The sequence below is a fragment of the Engystomops pustulosus genome, chromosome 3, assembly GCF_040894005.1.
Source record: "Engystomops pustulosus chromosome 3, aEngPut4.maternal, whole genome shotgun sequence".
Taxonomy (NCBI): Eukaryota; Metazoa; Chordata; class Amphibia; order Anura; family Leptodactylidae; genus Engystomops; species Engystomops pustulosus.
The window spans coordinates 49,539,391-49,555,242 of record NC_092413.1 but is presented as its reverse complement, the minus strand read 5'-3'; the positions used below and the strand labels follow the sequence as shown (position 1 = coordinate 49,555,242).

General features: G+C 57.8%; 18 non-coding genes across 18 annotated transcripts; all 18 read left to right on the top strand.

Moving 5' to 3' along the window:
• The first annotated feature begins 119 nt into the window (after positions 1–119).
• On the top strand, positions 120–235 carry LOC140123051 (U5 spliceosomal RNA). Its single transcript, XR_011854390.1, has one exon. It is a non-coding gene; the product is annotated as a U5 spliceosomal RNA (small nuclear RNA).
• Positions 236–997: 762 nt separating this feature from the next.
• On the top strand, positions 998–1,113 carry LOC140123049 (U5 spliceosomal RNA). The gene has a single exon (XR_011854388.1). It is a non-coding gene; the product is annotated as a U5 spliceosomal RNA (small nuclear RNA).
• A 763-nt stretch (positions 1,114–1,876) lies between these two features.
• LOC140123048 (U5 spliceosomal RNA) lies at positions 1,877–1,992 on the top strand. Its single transcript, XR_011854387.1, has one exon. It is a non-coding gene; the product is annotated as a U5 spliceosomal RNA (small nuclear RNA).
• A 761-nt stretch (positions 1,993–2,753) lies between these two features.
• Positions 2,754–2,869, top strand: LOC140123047 (U5 spliceosomal RNA). Its single transcript, XR_011854386.1, has one exon. It is a non-coding gene; the product is annotated as a U5 spliceosomal RNA (small nuclear RNA).
• Positions 2,870–3,631: 762 nt separating this feature from the next.
• Positions 3,632–3,747, top strand: LOC140123046 (U5 spliceosomal RNA). The gene has a single exon (XR_011854385.1). It is a non-coding gene; the product is annotated as a U5 spliceosomal RNA (small nuclear RNA).
• Positions 3,748–4,509: 762 nt separating this feature from the next.
• Positions 4,510–4,625, top strand: LOC140123045 (U5 spliceosomal RNA). Its single transcript, XR_011854384.1, has one exon. It is a non-coding gene; the product is annotated as a U5 spliceosomal RNA (small nuclear RNA).
• Positions 4,626–5,388: 763 nt separating this feature from the next.
• On the top strand, positions 5,389–5,504 carry LOC140123329 (U5 spliceosomal RNA). The gene has a single exon (XR_011854654.1). It is a non-coding gene; the product is annotated as a U5 spliceosomal RNA (small nuclear RNA).
• Positions 5,505–6,266: 762 nt separating this feature from the next.
• LOC140123328 (U5 spliceosomal RNA) lies at positions 6,267–6,382 on the top strand. The gene has a single exon (XR_011854653.1). It is a non-coding gene; the product is annotated as a U5 spliceosomal RNA (small nuclear RNA).
• Positions 6,383–7,145: 763 nt separating this feature from the next.
• On the top strand, positions 7,146–7,261 carry LOC140123327 (U5 spliceosomal RNA). Its single transcript, XR_011854652.1, has one exon. It is a non-coding gene; the product is annotated as a U5 spliceosomal RNA (small nuclear RNA).
• Positions 7,262–8,023: 762 nt separating this feature from the next.
• On the top strand, positions 8,024–8,139 carry LOC140123326 (U5 spliceosomal RNA). The gene has a single exon (XR_011854651.1). It is a non-coding gene; the product is annotated as a U5 spliceosomal RNA (small nuclear RNA).
• Positions 8,140–8,902: 763 nt separating this feature from the next.
• LOC140123325 (U5 spliceosomal RNA) lies at positions 8,903–9,018 on the top strand. The gene has a single exon (XR_011854650.1). It is a non-coding gene; the product is annotated as a U5 spliceosomal RNA (small nuclear RNA).
• Positions 9,019–9,780: 762 nt separating this feature from the next.
• LOC140123323 (U5 spliceosomal RNA) lies at positions 9,781–9,896 on the top strand. The gene has a single exon (XR_011854649.1). It is a non-coding gene; the product is annotated as a U5 spliceosomal RNA (small nuclear RNA).
• Positions 9,897–10,659: 763 nt separating this feature from the next.
• Positions 10,660–10,775, top strand: LOC140123322 (U5 spliceosomal RNA). Its single transcript, XR_011854648.1, has one exon. It is a non-coding gene; the product is annotated as a U5 spliceosomal RNA (small nuclear RNA).
• Positions 10,776–11,537: 762 nt separating this feature from the next.
• Positions 11,538–11,653, top strand: LOC140123321 (U5 spliceosomal RNA). The gene has a single exon (XR_011854647.1). It is a non-coding gene; the product is annotated as a U5 spliceosomal RNA (small nuclear RNA).
• A 763-nt stretch (positions 11,654–12,416) lies between these two features.
• On the top strand, positions 12,417–12,532 carry LOC140123320 (U5 spliceosomal RNA). Its single transcript, XR_011854646.1, has one exon. It is a non-coding gene; the product is annotated as a U5 spliceosomal RNA (small nuclear RNA).
• A 762-nt stretch (positions 12,533–13,294) lies between these two features.
• On the top strand, positions 13,295–13,410 carry LOC140123319 (U5 spliceosomal RNA). The gene has a single exon (XR_011854645.1). It is a non-coding gene; the product is annotated as a U5 spliceosomal RNA (small nuclear RNA).
• Positions 13,411–14,173: 763 nt separating this feature from the next.
• On the top strand, positions 14,174–14,289 carry LOC140123317 (U5 spliceosomal RNA). The gene has a single exon (XR_011854644.1). It is a non-coding gene; the product is annotated as a U5 spliceosomal RNA (small nuclear RNA).
• Positions 14,290–15,051: 762 nt separating this feature from the next.
• Positions 15,052–15,167, top strand: LOC140123316 (U5 spliceosomal RNA). The gene has a single exon (XR_011854643.1). It is a non-coding gene; the product is annotated as a U5 spliceosomal RNA (small nuclear RNA).
• The last annotated feature ends 685 nt before the right edge of the window (positions 15,168–15,852 follow it).

Sequence of the window (15,852 nt, the reverse complement as noted above, 5' to 3'; positions counted from 1 at the left end):
TGGCCGGCGGGCGGCCACCTGCTTCCCCTCCCCCGCCCGTGCTGACGGCTCTCTCCCTAAGCCAGCCTGGGCCTGGCGGGGGCTGGGGCCGGCGGTGGCGCCCTCTAGCCTTCAATCACCAACTCTGGTTCTTCTTCAAAACGCAAAAATCTTTCGCCTTTTACTAAAGATTTCCGTGGAGAGGAACGGAACTGAGTTTCGTACCAATTTTTGTACGCTTCAGCTCGCTGAAGCTTCCTTGTCCTGGTGGAAAAAACAGAAGCAGCACAAAAAAAAAAAAAAAAAAAAAAAAACCACCCAGGTTTTTTTTTTTTTTTTTTTTTTCAAAAGTCACTTCCCCACTGCCTTATCCAGCAAAGGAGGTAAGCCTCCCGCCTACTCATCCCCACTTCTCCTTTGTTGCCGCCGCCGAAGAAGAAGACGACGACGCCGGCAGGAGCAGGTGACTCTGTCTTTGTACTTACAGTGCGGGCACTGTCAGGGGCACGCCAGGCATAAGTCCGGCTTGAAAGCAGGCCCGCTTCCCGGGGCCTGGCAGGCGGGAGCCGGGCCCGCCAGCATCAGGGCGGCGACCGCTTGCCGCGCGCGGCGCCAGGGTTTCCCTCCGAAACGTCGTCAACCCTGCGGGGACAGGGTCCGCTGCGGCAAAGCGCATGATCCGGGGTGGCCGGATCAAACAAAGGGATGATTGTGGTTTCTGCTTCCTCCCCGCTGAGACTGGTGGGAGCTGGCTCTGGCTTGCATACATGCAAATGCGGCCGAAGGAACCCTGAATTCTGGGGGTTTCTTGTTCCCCCACTTCTCTTTCTTCCCCTCGCTCGCTCTGGCCGCTTTCCTTCCAGGAAGCTGTGCTGGGCTTGGAAAGCTGCAAGGAGTTTGGCCGGCGGGCGGCCACCTGCTTCCCCTCCCCCGCCCGTGCTGACGGCTCTCTCCCTAAGCCAGCCTGGGCCTGGGCGGGGGCTGGGGCCGGCGGTGGCGCCCTCTAGCCTTCAATCACCAACTCTGGTTCTTCTTCAAAACGCAAAAATCTTTCGCCTTTTACTAAAGATTTCCGTGGAGAGGAACGGAACTGAGTTTCGTACCAATTTTTGTACGCTTCAGCTCGCTGAAGCTTTCCTTGTCCTGGTGGAAAAAACAGAAGCAGCACAAAAAAAAAAAAAAAAAAAAAAACCACCCAGGTTTTTTTTTTTTTTTTTTTTTTCAAAAGTCACTTCCCCACTGCCTTATCCAGCAAAGGAGGTAAGCCTCCCCGCCTACTCATCCCCACTTCTCCTTTGTTGCCGCCGCCGAAGAAGAAGACGACGACGCCGGCAGGAGCAGGTGACTCTGTCTTTGTACTTACAGTGCGGGCACTGTCAGGGGCACGCCAGGCATAAGTCCGGCTTGAAAGCAGGCCCGCTTCCCGGGGCCTGGCAGGCGGGAGCCGGGGCCCGCCAGCATCAGGGCGGCGACCGCTTGCCGCGCGCGGCGCCAGGTTTCCCTCCGAAACGTCGTCAACCCTGCGGGGACAGGGTCCGCTGCGGCAAAGCGCATGATCCGGGGTGGCCGGATCAAACAAAGGGATGATTGTGGTTTCTGCTTCCTCCCCGCTGAGACTGGTGGGAGCTGGCTCTGGCTTGCATACATGCAAATGCGGCCGAAGGAACCCTGAATTCTGGGGGGTTTCTTGTTCCCCCACTTCTCTTTCTTCCCCTCGCTCGCTCTGGCCGCTTTCCTTCCAGGAAGCTGTGCTGGGCTTGGAAAGCTGCAAGGAGTTTGGCCGGCGGGCGGCCACCTGCTTCCCCTCCCCCGCCCGTGCTGACGGCTCTCTCCCTAAGCCAGCCTGGGCCTGGGCGGGGGCTGGGGCCGGCGGTGGCGCCCTCTAGCCTTCAATCACCAACTCTGGTTCTTCTTCAAAACGCAAAAATCTTTCGCCTTTTACTAAAGATTTCCGTGGAGAGGAACGGAACTGAGTTTCGTACCAATTTTTGTACGCTTCAGCTCGCTGAAGCTTCCTTGTCCTGGTGGAAAAAACAGAAGCAGCACAAAAAAAAAAAAAAAAAAAAAAACCACCCAGGTTTTTTTTTTTTTTTTTTTTTCAAAAGTCACTTCCCCACTGCCTTATCCAGCAAAGGAGGTAAGCCTCCCGCCTACTCATCCCCACTTCTCCTTTGTTGCCGCCGCCGAAGAAGAAGACGACGACGCCGGCAGGAGCAGGTGACTCTGTCTTTGTACTTACAGTGCGGGCACTGTCAGGGGCACGCCAGGCATAAGTCCGGCTTGAAAGCAGGCCCGCTTCCCGGGGCCTGGCAGGCGGGAGCCGGGGCCCGCCAGCATCAGGGCGGCGACCGCTTGCCGCGCGCGGCGCCAGGGTTTCCCTCCGAAACGTCGTCAACCCTGCGGGGACAGGGTCCGCTGCGGCAAAGCGCATGATCCGGGGTGGCCGGATCAAACAAAGGGATGATTGTGGTTTCTGCTTCCTCCCCGCTGAGACTGGTGGGAGCTGGCTCTGGCTTGCATACATGCAAATGCGGCCGAAGGAACCCTGAATTCTGGGGGGTTTCTTGTTCCCCCACTTCTCTTTCTTCCCCTCGCTCGCTCTGGCCGCTTTCCTTCCAGGAAGCTGTGCTGGGCTTGGAAAGCTGCAAGGAGTTTGGCCGGCGGGCGGCCACCTGCTTCCCCTCCCCCGCCCGTGCTGACGGCTCTCTCCCTAAGCCAGCCTGGGCCTGGGCGGGGGCTGGGGCCGGCGGTGGCGCCCTCTAGCCTTCAATCACCAACTCTGGTTCTTCTTCAAAACGCAAAAATCTTTCGCCTTTTACTAAAGATTTCCGTGGAGAGGAACGGAACTGAGTTTCGTACCAATTTTTGTACGCTTCAGCTCGCTGAAGCTTCCTTGTCCTGGTGGAAAAAACAGAAGCAGCACAAAAAAAAAAAAAAAAAAAAAAAAACCACCCAGGTTTTTTTTTTTTTTTTTTTTTCAAAAGTCACTTCCCCACTGCCTTATCCAGCAAAGGAGGTAAGCCTCCCGCCTACTCATCCCCACTTCTCCTTTGTTGCCGCCGCCGAAGAAGAAGACGACGACGCCGGCAGGAGCAGGTGACTCTGTCTTTGTACTTACAGTGCGGGCACTGTCAGGGCACGCCAGGCATAAGTCCGGCTTGAAAGCAGGCCCGCTTCCCGGGGCCTGGCAGGCGGGAGCCGGGGCCCGCCAGCATCAGGGCGGCGACCGCTTGCCGCGCGCGGCGCCAGGGTTTCCCTCCGAAACGTCGTCAACCCTGCGGGGACAGGGTCCGCTGCGGCAAAGCGCATGATCCGGGGTGGCCGGATCAAACAAAGGGATGATTGTGGTTTCTGCTTCCTCCCCGCTGAGACTGGTGGGAGCTGGCTCTGGCTTGCATACATGCAAATGCGGCCGAAGGAACCCTGAATTCTGGGGGGTTTCTTGTTCCCCCACTTCTCTTTCTTCCCCTCGCTCGCTCTGGCCGCTTTCCTTCCAGGAAGCTGTGCTGGGCTTGGAAAGCTGCAAGGAGTTTGGCCGGCGGGCGGCCACCTGCTTCCCCTCCCCCGCCCGTGCTGACGGCTCTCTCCCTAAGCCAGCCTGGGCCTGGGCGGGGGCTGGGGCCGGCGGTGGCGCCCTCTAGCCTTCAATCACCAACTCTGGTTCTTCTTCAAAACGCAAAAATCTTTCGCCTTTTACTAAAGATTTCCGTGGAGAGGAACGGAACTGAGTTTCGTACCAATTTTTGTACGCTTCAGCTCGCTGAAGCTTCCTTGTCCTGGTGGAAAAAACAGAAGCAGCACAAAAAAAAAAAAAAAAAAAAAAACCACCCAGGTTTTTTTTTTTTTTTTTTTTTTCAAAAGTCACTTCCCCACTGCCTTATCCAGCAAAGGAGGTAAGCCTCCCGCCTACTCATCCCCACTTCTCCTTTGTTGCCGCCGCCGAAGAAGAAGACGACGACGCCGGCAGGAGCAGGTGACTCTGTCTTTGTACTTACAGTGCGGGCACTGTCAGGGGCACGCCAGGCATAAGTCCGGCTTGAAAGCAGGCCCGCTTCCCGGGGCCTGGCAGGCGGGAGCCGGGGCCCGCCAGCATCAGGGCGGCGACCGCTTGCCGCGCGCGGCGCCAGGGTTTCCCTCCGAAACGTCGTCAACCCTGCGGGGACAGGGTCCGCTGCGGCAAAGCGCATGATCCGGGGTGGCCGGATCAAACAAAGGGATGATTGTGGTTTCTGCTTCCTCCCCGCTGAGACTGGTGGGAGCTGGCTCTGGCTTGCATACATGCAAATGCGGCCGAAGGAACCCTGAATTCTGGGGGGTTTCTTGTTCCCCCACTTCTCTTTCTTCCCCTCGCTCGCTCTGGCCGCTTTCCTTCCAGGAAGCTGTGCTGGGCTTGGAAAGCTGCAAGGAGTTTGGCCGGCGGGCGGCCACCTGCTTCCCCTCCCCCGCCCGTGCTGACGGCTCTCTCCCTAAGCCAGCCTGGGCCTGGGCGGGGGCTGGGGCCGGCGGTGGCGCCCTCTAGCCTTCAATCACCAACTCTGGTTCTTCTTCAAAACGCAAAAATCTTTCGCCTTTTACTAAAGATTTCCGTGGAGAGGAACGGAACTGAGTTTCGTACCAATTTTTGTACGCTTCAGCTCGCTGAAGCTTCCTTGTCCTGGTGGAAAAAACAGAAGCAGCACAAAAAAAAAAAAAAAAAAAAAAAACCACCCAGGTTTTTTTTTTTTTTTTTTTTTTCAAAAGTCACTTCCCCACTGCCTTATCCAGCAAAGGAGGTAAGCCTCCCGCCTACTCATCCCCACTTCTCCTTTGTTGCCGCCGCCGAAGAAGAAGACGACGACGCCGGCAGGAGCAGGTGACTCTGTCTTTGTACTTACAGTGCGGGCACTGTCAGGGGCACGCCAGGCATAAGTCCGGCTTGAAAGCAGGCCCGCTTCCCGGGGCCTGGCAGGCGGGAGCCGGGGCCCGCCAGCATCAGGGCGGCGACCGCTTGCCGCGCGCGGCGCCAGGGTTTCCCTCCGAAACGTCGTCAACCCTGCGGGGACAGGGTCCGCTGCGGCAAAGCGCATGATCCGGGGTGGCCGGATCAAACAAAGGGATGATTGTGGTTTCTGCTTCCTCCCCGCTGAGACTGGTGGGAGCTGGCTCTGGCTTGCATACATGCAAATGCGGCCGAAGGAACCCTGAATTCTGGGGGGTTTCTTGTTCCCCCACTTCTCTTTCTTCCCCTCGCTCGCTCTGGCCGCTTTCCTTCCAGGAAGCTGTGCTGGGCTTGGAAAGCTGCAAGGAGTTTGGCCGGCGGGCGGCCACCTGCTTCCCCTCCCCCGCCCGTGCTGACGGCTCTCTCCCTAAGCCAGCCTGGGCCTGGGCGGGGGCTGGGGCCGGCGGTGGCGCCCTCTAGCCTTCAATCACCAACTCTGGTTCTTCTTCAAAACGCAAAAATCTTTCGCCTTTTACTAAAGATTTCCGTGGAGAGGAACGGAACTGAGTTTCGTACCAATTTTTGTACGCTTCAGCTCGCTGAAGCTTCCTTGTCCTGGTGGAAAAAACAGAAGCAGCACAAAAAAAAAAAAAAAAAAAAAAAACCACCCAGGTTTTTTTTTTTTTTTTTTTTTCAAAAGTCACTTCCCCACTGCCTTATCCAGCAAAGGAGGTAAGCCTCCCGCCTACTCATCCCCACTTCTCCTTTGTTGCCGCCGCCGAAGAAGAAGACGACGACGCCGGCAGGAGCAGGTGACTCTGTCTTTGTACTTACAGTGCGGGCACTGTCAGGGGCACGCCAGGCATAAGTCCGGCTTGAAAGCAGGCCCGCTTCCCGGGGCCTGGCAGGCGGGAGCCGGGGCCCGCCAGCATCAGGGCGGCGACCGCTTGCCGCGCGCGGCGCCAGGGTTTCCCTCCGAAACGTCGTCAACCCTGCGGGGACAGGGTCCGCTGCGGCAAAGCGCATGATCCGGGGTGGCCGGATCAAACAAAGGGATGATTGTGGTTTCTGCTTCCTCCCCGCTGAGACTGGTGGGAGCTGGCTCTGGCTTGCATACATGCAAATGCGGCCGAAGGAACCCTGAATTCTGGGGGGTTTCTTGTTCCCCCACTTCTCTTTCTTCCCCTCGCTCGCTCTGGCCGCTTTCCTTCCAGGAAGCTGTGCTGGGCTTGGAAAGCTGCAAGGAGTTTGGCCGGCGGGCGGCCACCTGCTTCCCCTCCCCCGCCCGTGCTGACGGCTCTCTCCCTAAGCCAGCCTGGGCCTGGGCGGGGGCTGGGGCCGGCGGTGGCGCCCTCTAGCCTTCAATCACCAACTCTGGTTCTTCTTCAAAACGCAAAAATCTTTCGCCTTTTACTAAAGATTTCCGTGGAGAGGAACGGAACTGAGTTTCGTACCAATTTTTGTACGCTTCAGCTCGCTGAAGCTTCCTTGTCCTGGTGGAAAAAACAGAAGCAGCACAAAAAAAAAAAAAAAAAAAAAAAACCACCCAGGTTTTTTTTTTTTTTTTTTTTTTCAAAAGTCACTTCCCCACTGCCTTATCCAGCAAAGGAGGTAAGCCTCCCGCCTACTCATCCCCACTTCTCCTTTGTTGCCGCCGCCGAAGAAGAAGACGACGACGCCGGCAGGAGCAGGTGACTCTGTCTTTGTACTTACAGTGCGGGCACTGTCAGGGGCACGCCAGGCATAAGTCCGGCTTGAAAGCAGGCCCGCTTCCCGGGGCCTGGCAGGCGGGAGCCGGGGCCCGCCAGCATCAGGGCGGCGACCGCTTGCCGCGCGCGGCGCCAGGGTTTCCCTCCGAAACGTCGTCAACCCTGCGGGGACAGGGTCCGCTGCGGCAAAGCGCATGATCCGGGGTGGCCGGATCAAACAAAGGGATGATTGTGGTTTCTGCTTCCTCCCCGCTGAGACTGGTGGGAGCTGGCTCTGGCTTGCATACATGCAAATGCGGCCGAAGGAACCCTGAATTCTGGGGGGTTTCTTGTTCCCCCACTTCTCTTTCTTCCCCTCGCTCGCTCTGGCCGCTTTCCTTCCAGGAAGCTGTGCTGGGCTTGGAAAGCTGCAAGGAGTTTGGCCGGCGGGCGGCCACCTGCTTCCCCTCCCCCGCCCGTGCTGACGGCTCTCTCCCTAAGCCAGCCTGGGCCTGGGCGGGGGCTGGGGCCGGCGGTGGCGCCCTCTAGCCTTCAATCACCAACTCTGGTTCTTCTTCAAAACGCAAAAATCTTTCGCCTTTTACTAAAGATTTCCGTGGAGAGGAACGGAACTGAGTTTCGTACCAATTTTTGTACGCTTCAGCTCGCTGAAGCTTCCTTGTCCTGGTGGAAAAAACAGAAGCAGCACAAAAAAAAAAAAAAAAAAAAAAAACCACCCAGGTTTTTTTTTTTTTTTTTTTTTCAAAAGTCACTTCCCCACTGCCTTATCCAGCAAAGGAGGTAAGCCTCCCGCCTACTCATCCCCACTTCTCCTTTGTTGCCGCCGCCGAAGAAGAAGACGACGACGCCGGCAGGAGCAGGTGACTCTGTCTTTGTACTTACAGTGCGGGCACTGTCAGGGGCACGCCAGGCATAAGTCCGGCTTGAAAGCAGGCCCGCTTCCCGGGGCCTGGCAGGCGGGAGCCGGGGCCCGCCAGCATCAGGGCGGCGACCGCTTGCCGCGCGCGGCGCCAGGGTTTCCCTCCGAAACGTCGTCAACCCTGCGGGGACAGGGTCCGCTGCGGCAAAGCGCATGATCCGGGGTGGCCGGATCAAACAAAGGGATGATTGTGGTTTCTGCTTCCTCCCCGCTGAGACTGGTGGGAGCTGGCTCTGGCTTGCATACATGCAAATGCGGCCGAAGGAACCCTGAATTCTGGGGGGTTTCTTGTTCCCCCACTTCTCTTTCTTCCCCTCGCTCGCTCTGGCCGCTTTCCTTCCAGGAAGCTGTGCTGGGCTTGGAAAGCTGCAAGGAGTTTGGCCGGCGGGCGGCCACCTGCTTCCCCTCCCCCGCCCGTGCTGACGGCTCTCTCCCTAAGCCAGCCTGGGCCTGGGCGGGGGCTGGGGCCGGCGGTGGCGCCCTCTAGCCTTCAATCACCAACTCTGGTTCTTCTTCAAAACGCAAAAATCTTTCGCCTTTTACTAAAGATTTCCGTGGAGAGGAACGGAACTGAGTTTCGTACCAATTTTTGTACGCTTCAGCTCGCTGAAGCTTCCTTGTCCTGGTGGAAAAAACAGAAGCAGCACAAAAAAAAAAAAAAAAAAAAAAAACCACCCAGGTTTTTTTTTTTTTTTTTTTTTTCAAAAGTCACTTCCCCACTGCCTTATCCAGCAAAGGAGGTAAGCCTCCCGCCTACTCATCCCCACTTCTCCTTTGTTGCCGCCGCCGAAGAAGAAGACGACGACGCCGGCAGGAGCAGGTGACTCTGTCTTTGTACTTACAGTGCGGGCACTGTCAGGGGCACGCCAGGCATAAGTCCGGCTTGAAAGCAGGCCCGCTTCCCGGGGCCTGGCAGGCGGGAGCCGGGGCCCGCCAGCATCAGGGCGGCGACCGCTTGCCGCGCGCGGCGCCAGGGTTTCCCTCCGAAACGTCGTCAACCCTGCGGGGACAGGGTCCGCTGCGGCAAAGCGCATGATCCGGGGTGGCCGGATCAAACAAAGGGATGATTGTGGTTTCTGCTTCCTCCCCGCTGAGACTGGTGGGAGCTGGCTCTGGCTTGCATACATGCAAATGCGGCCGAAGGAACCCTGAATTCTGGGGGGTTTCTTGTTCCCCCACTTCTCTTTCTTCCCCTCGCTCGCTCTGGCCGCTTTCCTTCCAGGAAGCTGTGCTGGGCTTGGAAAGCTGCAAGGAGTTTGGCCGGCGGGCGGCCACCTGCTTCCCCTCCCCCGCCCGTGCTGACGGCTCTCTCCCTAAGCCAGCCTGGGCCTGGGCGGGGGCTGGGGCCGGCGGTGGCGCCCTCTAGCCTTCAATCACCAACTCTGGTTCTTCTTCAAAACGCAAAAATCTTTCGCCTTTTACTAAAGATTTCCGTGGAGAGGAACGGAACTGAGTTTCGTACCAATTTTTGTACGCTTCAGCTCGCTGAAGCTTCCTTGTCCTGGTGGAAAAAACAGAAGCAGCACAAAAAAAAAAAAAAAAAAAAAAACCACCCAGGTTTTTTTTTTTTTTTTTTTTTTCAAAAGTCACTTCCCCACTGCCTTATCCAGCAAAGGAGGTAAGCCTCCCGCCTACTCATCCCCACTTCTCCTTTGTTGCCGCCGCCGAAGAAGAAGACGACGACGCCGGCAGGAGCAGGTGACTCTGTCTTTGTACTTACAGTGCGGGCACTGTCAGGGGCACGCCAGGCATAAGTCCGGCTTGAAAGCAGGCCCGCTTCCCGGGGCCTGGCAGGCGGGAGCCGGGGCCCGCCAGCATCAGGGCGGCGACCGCTTGCCGCGCGCGGCGCCAGGGTTTCCCTCCGAAACGTCGTCAACCCTGCGGGGACAGGGTCCGCTGCGGCAAAGCGCATGATCCGGGGTGGCCGGATCAAACAAAGGGATGATTGTGGTTTCTGCTTCCTCCCCGCTGAGACTGGTGGGAGCTGGCTCTGGCTTGCATACATGCAAATGCGGCCGAAGGAACCCTGAATTCTGGGGGGTTTCTTGTTCCCCCACTTCTCTTTCTTCCCCTCGCTCGCTCTGGCCGCTTTCCTTCCAGGAAGCTGTGCTGGGCTTGGAAAGCTGCAAGGAGTTTGGCCGGCGGGCGGCCACCTGCTTCCCCTCCCCCGCCCGTGCTGACGGCTCTCTCCCTAAGCCAGCCTGGGCCTGGGCGGGGGCTGGGGCCGGCGGTGGCGCCCTCTAGCCTTCAATCACCAACTCTGGTTCTTCTTCAAAACGCAAAAATCTTTCGCCTTTTACTAAAGATTTCCGTGGAGAGGAACGGAACTGAGTTTCGTACCAATTTTTGTACGCTTCAGCTCGCTGAAGCTTCCTTGTCCTGGTGGAAAAAACAGAAGCAGCACAAAAAAAAAAAAAAAAAAAAAAAACCACCCAGGTTTTTTTTTTTTTTTTTTTTTTCAAAAGTCACTTCCCCACTGCCTTATCCAGCAAAGGAGGTAAGCCTCCCGCCTACTCATCCCCACTTCTCCTTTGTTGCCGCCGCCGAAGAAGAAGACGACGACGCCGGCAGGAGCAGGTGACTCTGTCTTTGTACTTACAGTGCGGGCACTGTCAGGGGCACGCCAGGCATAAGTCCGGCTTGAAAGCAGGCCCGCTTCCCGGGGCCTGGCAGGCGGGAGCCGGGGCCCGCCAGCATCAGGGCGGCGACCGCTTGCCGCGCGCGGCGCCAGGGTTTCCCTCCGAAACGTCGTCAACCCTGCGGGGACAGGGTCCGCTGCGGCAAAGCGCATGATCCGGGGTGGCCGGATCAAACAAAGGGATGATTGTGGTTTCTGCTTCCTCCCCGCTGAGACTGGTGGGAGCTGGCTCTGGCTTGCATACATGCAAATGCGGCCGAAGGAACCCTGAATTCTGGGGGGTTTCTTGTTCCCCCACTTCTCTTTCTTCCCCTCGCTCGCTCTGGCCGCTTTCCTTCCAGGAAGCTGTGCTGGGCTTGGAAAGCTGCAAGGAGTTTGGCCGGCGGGCGGCCACCTGCTTCCCCTCCCCCGCCCGTGCTGACGGCTCTCTCCCTAAGCCAGCCTGGGCCTGGGCGGGGGCTGGGGCCGGCGGTGGCGCCCTCTAGCCTTCAATCACCAACTCTGGTTCTTCTTCAAAACGCAAAAATCTTTCGCCTTTTACTAAAGATTTCCGTGGAGAGGAACGGAACTGAGTTTCGTACCAATTTTTGTACGCTTCAGCTCGCTGAAGCTTCCTTGTCCTGGTGGAAAAAACAGAAGCAGCACAAAAAAAAAAAAAAAAAAAAAAAACCACCCAGGTTTTTTTTTTTTTTTTTTTTTCAAAAGTCACTTCCCCACTGCCTTATCCAGCAAAGGAGGTAAGCCTCCCGCCTACTCATCCCCACTTCTCCTTTGTTGCCGCCGCCGAAGAAGAAGACGACGACGCCGGCAGGAGCAGGTGACTCTGTCTTTGTACTTACAGTGCGGGCACTGTCAGGGGCACGCCAGGCATAAGTCCGGCTTGAAAGCAGGCCCGCTTCCCGGGGCCTGGCAGGCGGGAGCCGGGGCCCGCCAGCATCAGGGCGGCGACCGCTTGCCGCGCGCGGCGCCAGGGTTTCCCTCCGAAACGTCGTCAACCCTGCGGGGACAGGGTCCGCTGCGGCAAAGCGCATGATCCGGGGTGGCCGGATCAAACAAAGGGATGATTGTGGTTTCTGCTTCCTCCCCGCTGAGACTGGTGGGAGCTGGCTCTGGCTTGCATACATGCAAATGCGGCCGAAGGAACCCTGAATTCTGGGGGGTTTCTTGTTCCCCCACTTCTCTTTCTTCCCCTCGCTCGCTCTGGCCGCTTTCCTTCCAGGAAGCTGTGCTGGGCTTGGAAAGCTGCAAGGAGTTTGGCCGGCGGGCGGCCACCTGCTTCCCCTCCCCCGCCCGTGCTGACGGCTCTCTCCCTAAGCCAGCCTGGGCCTGGGCGGGGGCTGGGGCCGGCGGTGGCGCCCTCTAGCCTTCAATCACCAACTCTGGTTCTTCTTCAAAACGCAAAAATCTTTCGCCTTTTACTAAAGATTTCCGTGGAGAGGAACGGAACTGAGTTTCGTACCAATTTTTGTACGCTTCAGCTCGCTGAAGCTTCCTTGTCCTGGTGGAAAAAACAGAAGCAGCACAAAAAAAAAAAAAAAAAAAAAAAACCACCCAGGTTTTTTTTTTTTTTTTTTTTTTCAAAAGTCACTTCCCCACTGCCTTATCCAGCAAAGGAGGTAAGCCTCCCGCCTACTCATCCCCACTTCTCCTTTGTTGCCGCCGCCGAAGAAGAAGACGACGACGCCGGCAGGAGCAGGTGACTCTGTCTTTGTACTTACAGTGCGGGCACTGTCAGGGGCACGCCAGGCATAAGTCCGGCTTGAAAGCAGGCCCGCTTCCCGGGGCCTGGCAGGCGGGAGCCGGGGCCCGCCAGCATCAGGGCGGCGACCGCTTGCCGCGCGCGGCGCCAGGGTTTCCCTCCGAAACGTCGTCAACCCTGCGGGGACAGGGTCCGCTGCGGCAAAGCGCATGATCCGGGGTGGCCGGATCAAACAAAGGGATGATTGTGGTTTCTGCTTCCTCCCCGCTGAGACTGGTGGGAGCTGGCTCTGGCTTGCATACATGCAAATGCGGCCGAAGGAACCCTGAATTCTGGGGGGTTTCTTGTTCCCCCACTTCTCTTTCTTCCCCTCGCTCGCTCTGGCCGCTTTCCTTCCAGGAAGCTGTGCTGGGCTTGGAAAGCTGCAAGGAGTTTGGCCGGCGGGCGGCCACCTGCTTCCCCTCCCCCGCCCGTGCTGACGGCTCTCTCCCTAAGCCAGCCTGGGCCTGGGCGGGGGCTGGGGCCGGCGGTGGCGCCCTCTAGCCTTCAATCACCAACTCTGGTTCTTCTTCAAAACGCAAAAATCTTTCGCCTTTTACTAAAGATTTCCGTGGAGAGGAACGGAACTGAGTTTCGTACCAATTTTTGTACGCTTCAGCTCGCTGAAGCTTCCTTGTCCTGGTGGAAAAAACAGAAGCAGCACAAAAAAAAAAAAAAAAAAAAAAACCACCCAGGTTTTTTTTTTTTTTTTTTTTTTCAAAAGTCACTTCCCCACTGCCTTATCCAGCAAAGGAGGTAAGCCTCCCGCCTACTCATCCCCACTTCTCCTTTGTTGCCGCCGCCGAAGAAGAAGACGACGACGCCGGCAGGAGCAGGTGACTCTGTCTTTGTACTTACAGTGCGGGCACTGTCAGGGGCACGCCAGGCATAAGTCCGGCTTGAAAGCAGGCCCGCTTCCCGGGGCCTGGCAGGCGGGAGCCGGGGCCCGCCAGCATCAGGGCGGCGACCGCTTGCCGCGCGCGGCGCCAGGGTTTCCCTCCGAAACGTCGTCAACCCTGCGGGGACAGGGTCCGCTGCGGCAAAGCGCATGATCCGGGGTGGCCGGATCAAACAAAGGGATGATTGTGGTTTCTGCTTCCTCCCCGCTGAGACTGGTGGGAGCTGGCTCTGGCTTGCATACATGCAAATGCGGCCGAAGGAACCCTGAATTCTGGGGGGTTTCTTGTTCCCCCACTTCTCTTTCTTCCCCTCGCTCGCTCTGGCCGCTTTCCTTCCAGGAAGCTGTGCTGGGCTTGGAAAGCTGCAAGGAGTTTGGCCGGCGGGCGGCCACCTGCTTCCCCTCCCCCGCCCGTGCTGACGGCTCTCTCCCTAAGCCAGCCTGGGCCTGGGCGGGGGCTGGGGCCGGCGGTGGCGCCCTCTAGCCTTCAATCACCAACTCTGGTTCTTCTTCAAAACGCAAAAATCTTTCGCCTTTTACTAAAGATTTCCGTGGAGAGGAACGGAACTGAGTTTCGTACCAATTTTTGTACGCTTCAGCTCGCTGAAGCTTCCTTGTCCTGGTGGAAAAAACAGAAGCAGCACAAAAAAAAAAAAAAAAAAAAAAAACCACCCAGGTTTTTTTTTTTTTTTTTTTTTTCAAAAGTCACTTCCCCACTGCCTTATCCAGCAAAGGAGGTAAGCCTCCCGCCTACTCATCCCCACTTCTCCTTTGTTGCCGCCGCCGAAGAAGAAGACGACGACGCCGGCAGGAGCAGGTGACTCTGTCTTTGTACTTACAGTGCGGGCACTGTCAGGGGCACGCCAGGCATAAGTCCGGCTTGAAAGCAGGCCCGCTTCCCGGGGCCTGGCAGGCGGGAGCCGGGGCCCGCCAGCATCAGGGCGGCGACCGCTTGCCGCGCGCGGCGCCAGGGTTTCCCTCCGAAACGTCGTCAACCCTGCGGGGACAGGGTCCGCTGCGGCAAAGCGCATGATCCGGGGTGGCCGGATCAAACAAAGGGATGATTGTGGTTTCTGCTTCCTCCCCGCTGAGACTGGTGGGAGCTGGCTCTGGCTTGCATACATGCAAATGCGGCCGAAGGAACCCTGAATTCTGGGGGGTTTCTTGTTCCCCCACTTCTCTTTCTTCCCCTCGCTCGCTCTGGCCGCTTTCCTTCCAGGAAGCTGTGCTGGGCTTGGAAAGCTGCAAGGAGTTTGGCCGGCGGGCGGCCACCTGCTTCCCCTCCCCCGCCCGTGCTGACGGCTCTCTCCCTAAGCCAGCCTGGGCCTGGGCGGGGGCTGGGGCCGGCGGTGGCGCCCTCTAGCCTTCAATCACCAACTCTGGTTCTTCTTCAAAACGCAAAAATCTTTCGCCTTTTACTAAAGATTTCCGTGGAGAGGAACGGAACTGAGTTTCGTACCAATTTTTGTACGCTTCAGCTCGCTGAAGCTTCCTTGTCCTGGTGGAAAAAACAGAAGCAGCACAAAAAAAAAAAAAAAAAAAAAAACCACCCAGGTTTTTTTTTTTTTTTTTTTTTTCAAAAGTCACTTCCCCACTGCCTTATCCAGCAAAGGAGGTAAGCCTCCCGCCTACTCATCCCCACTTCTCCTTTGTTGCCGCCGCCGAAGAAGAAGACGACGACGCCGGCAGGAGCAGGTGACTCTGTCTTTGTACTTACAGTGCGGGCACTGTCAGGGGCACGCCAGGCATAAGTCCGGCTTGAAAGCAGGCCCGCTTCCCGGGGCCTGGCAGGCGGGAGCCGGGGCCCGCCAGCATCAGGGCGGCGACCGCTTGCCGCGCGCGGCGCCAGGGTTTCCCTCCGAAACGTCGTCAACCCTGCGGGGACAGGGTCCGCTGCGGCAAAGCGCATGATCCGGGGTGGCCGGATCAAACAAAGGGATGATTGTGGTTTCTGCTTCCTCCCCGCTGAGACTGGTGGGAGCTGGCTCTGGCTTGCATACATGCAAATGCGGCCGAAGGAACCCTGAATTCTGGGGGGTTTCTTGTTCCCCCACTTCTCTTTCTTCCCCTCGCTCGCTCTGGCCGCTTTCCTTCCAGGAAGCTGTGCTGGGCTTGGAAAGCTGCAAGGAGTTTGGCCGGCGGGCGGCCACCTGCTTCCCCTCCCCCGCCCGTGCTGACGGCTCTCTCCCTAAGCCAGCCTGGGCCTGGGCGGGGGCTGGGGCCGGCGGTGGCGCCCTCTAGCCTTCAATCACCAACTCTGGTTCTTCTTCAAAACGCAAAAATCTTTCGCCTTTTACTAAAGATTTCCGTGGAGAGGAACGGAACTGAGTTTCGTACCAATTTTTGTACGCTTCAGCTCGCTGAAGCTTCCTTGTCCTGGTGGAAAAAACAGAAGCAGCACAAAAAAAAAAAAAAAAAAAAAAAACCACCCAGGTTTTTTTTTTTTTTTTTTTTTTCAAAAGTCACTTCCCCACTGCCTTATCCAGCAAAGGAGGTAAGCCTCCCGCCTACTCATCCCCACTTCTCCTTTGTTGCCGCCGCCGAAGAAGAAGACGACGACGCCGGCAGGAGCAGGTGACTCTGTCTTTGTACTTACAGTGCGGGCACTGTCAGGGGCACGCCAGGCATAAGTCCGGCTTGAAAGCAGGCCCGCTTCCCGGGGCCTGGCAGGCGGGAGCCGGGGCCCGCCAGCATCAGGGCGGCGACCGCTTGCCGCGCGCGGCGCCAGGGTTTCCCTCCGAAACGTCGTCAACCCTGCGGGGACAGGGTCCGCTGCGGCAAAGCGCATGATCCGGGGTGGCCGGATCAAACAAAGGGATGATTGTGGTTTCTGCTTCCTCCCCGCTGAGACTGGTGGGAGCTGGCTCTGGCTTGCATACATGCAAATGCGGCCGAAGGAACCCTGAATTCTGGGGGGTTTCTTGTTCCCCCACTTCTCTTTCTTCCCCTCGCTCGCTCTGGCCGCTTTCCTTCCAGGAAGCTGTGCTGGGCTTGGAAAGCTGCAAGGAGTTTGGCCGGCGGGCGGCCACCTGCTTCCCCTCCCCCGCCCGTGC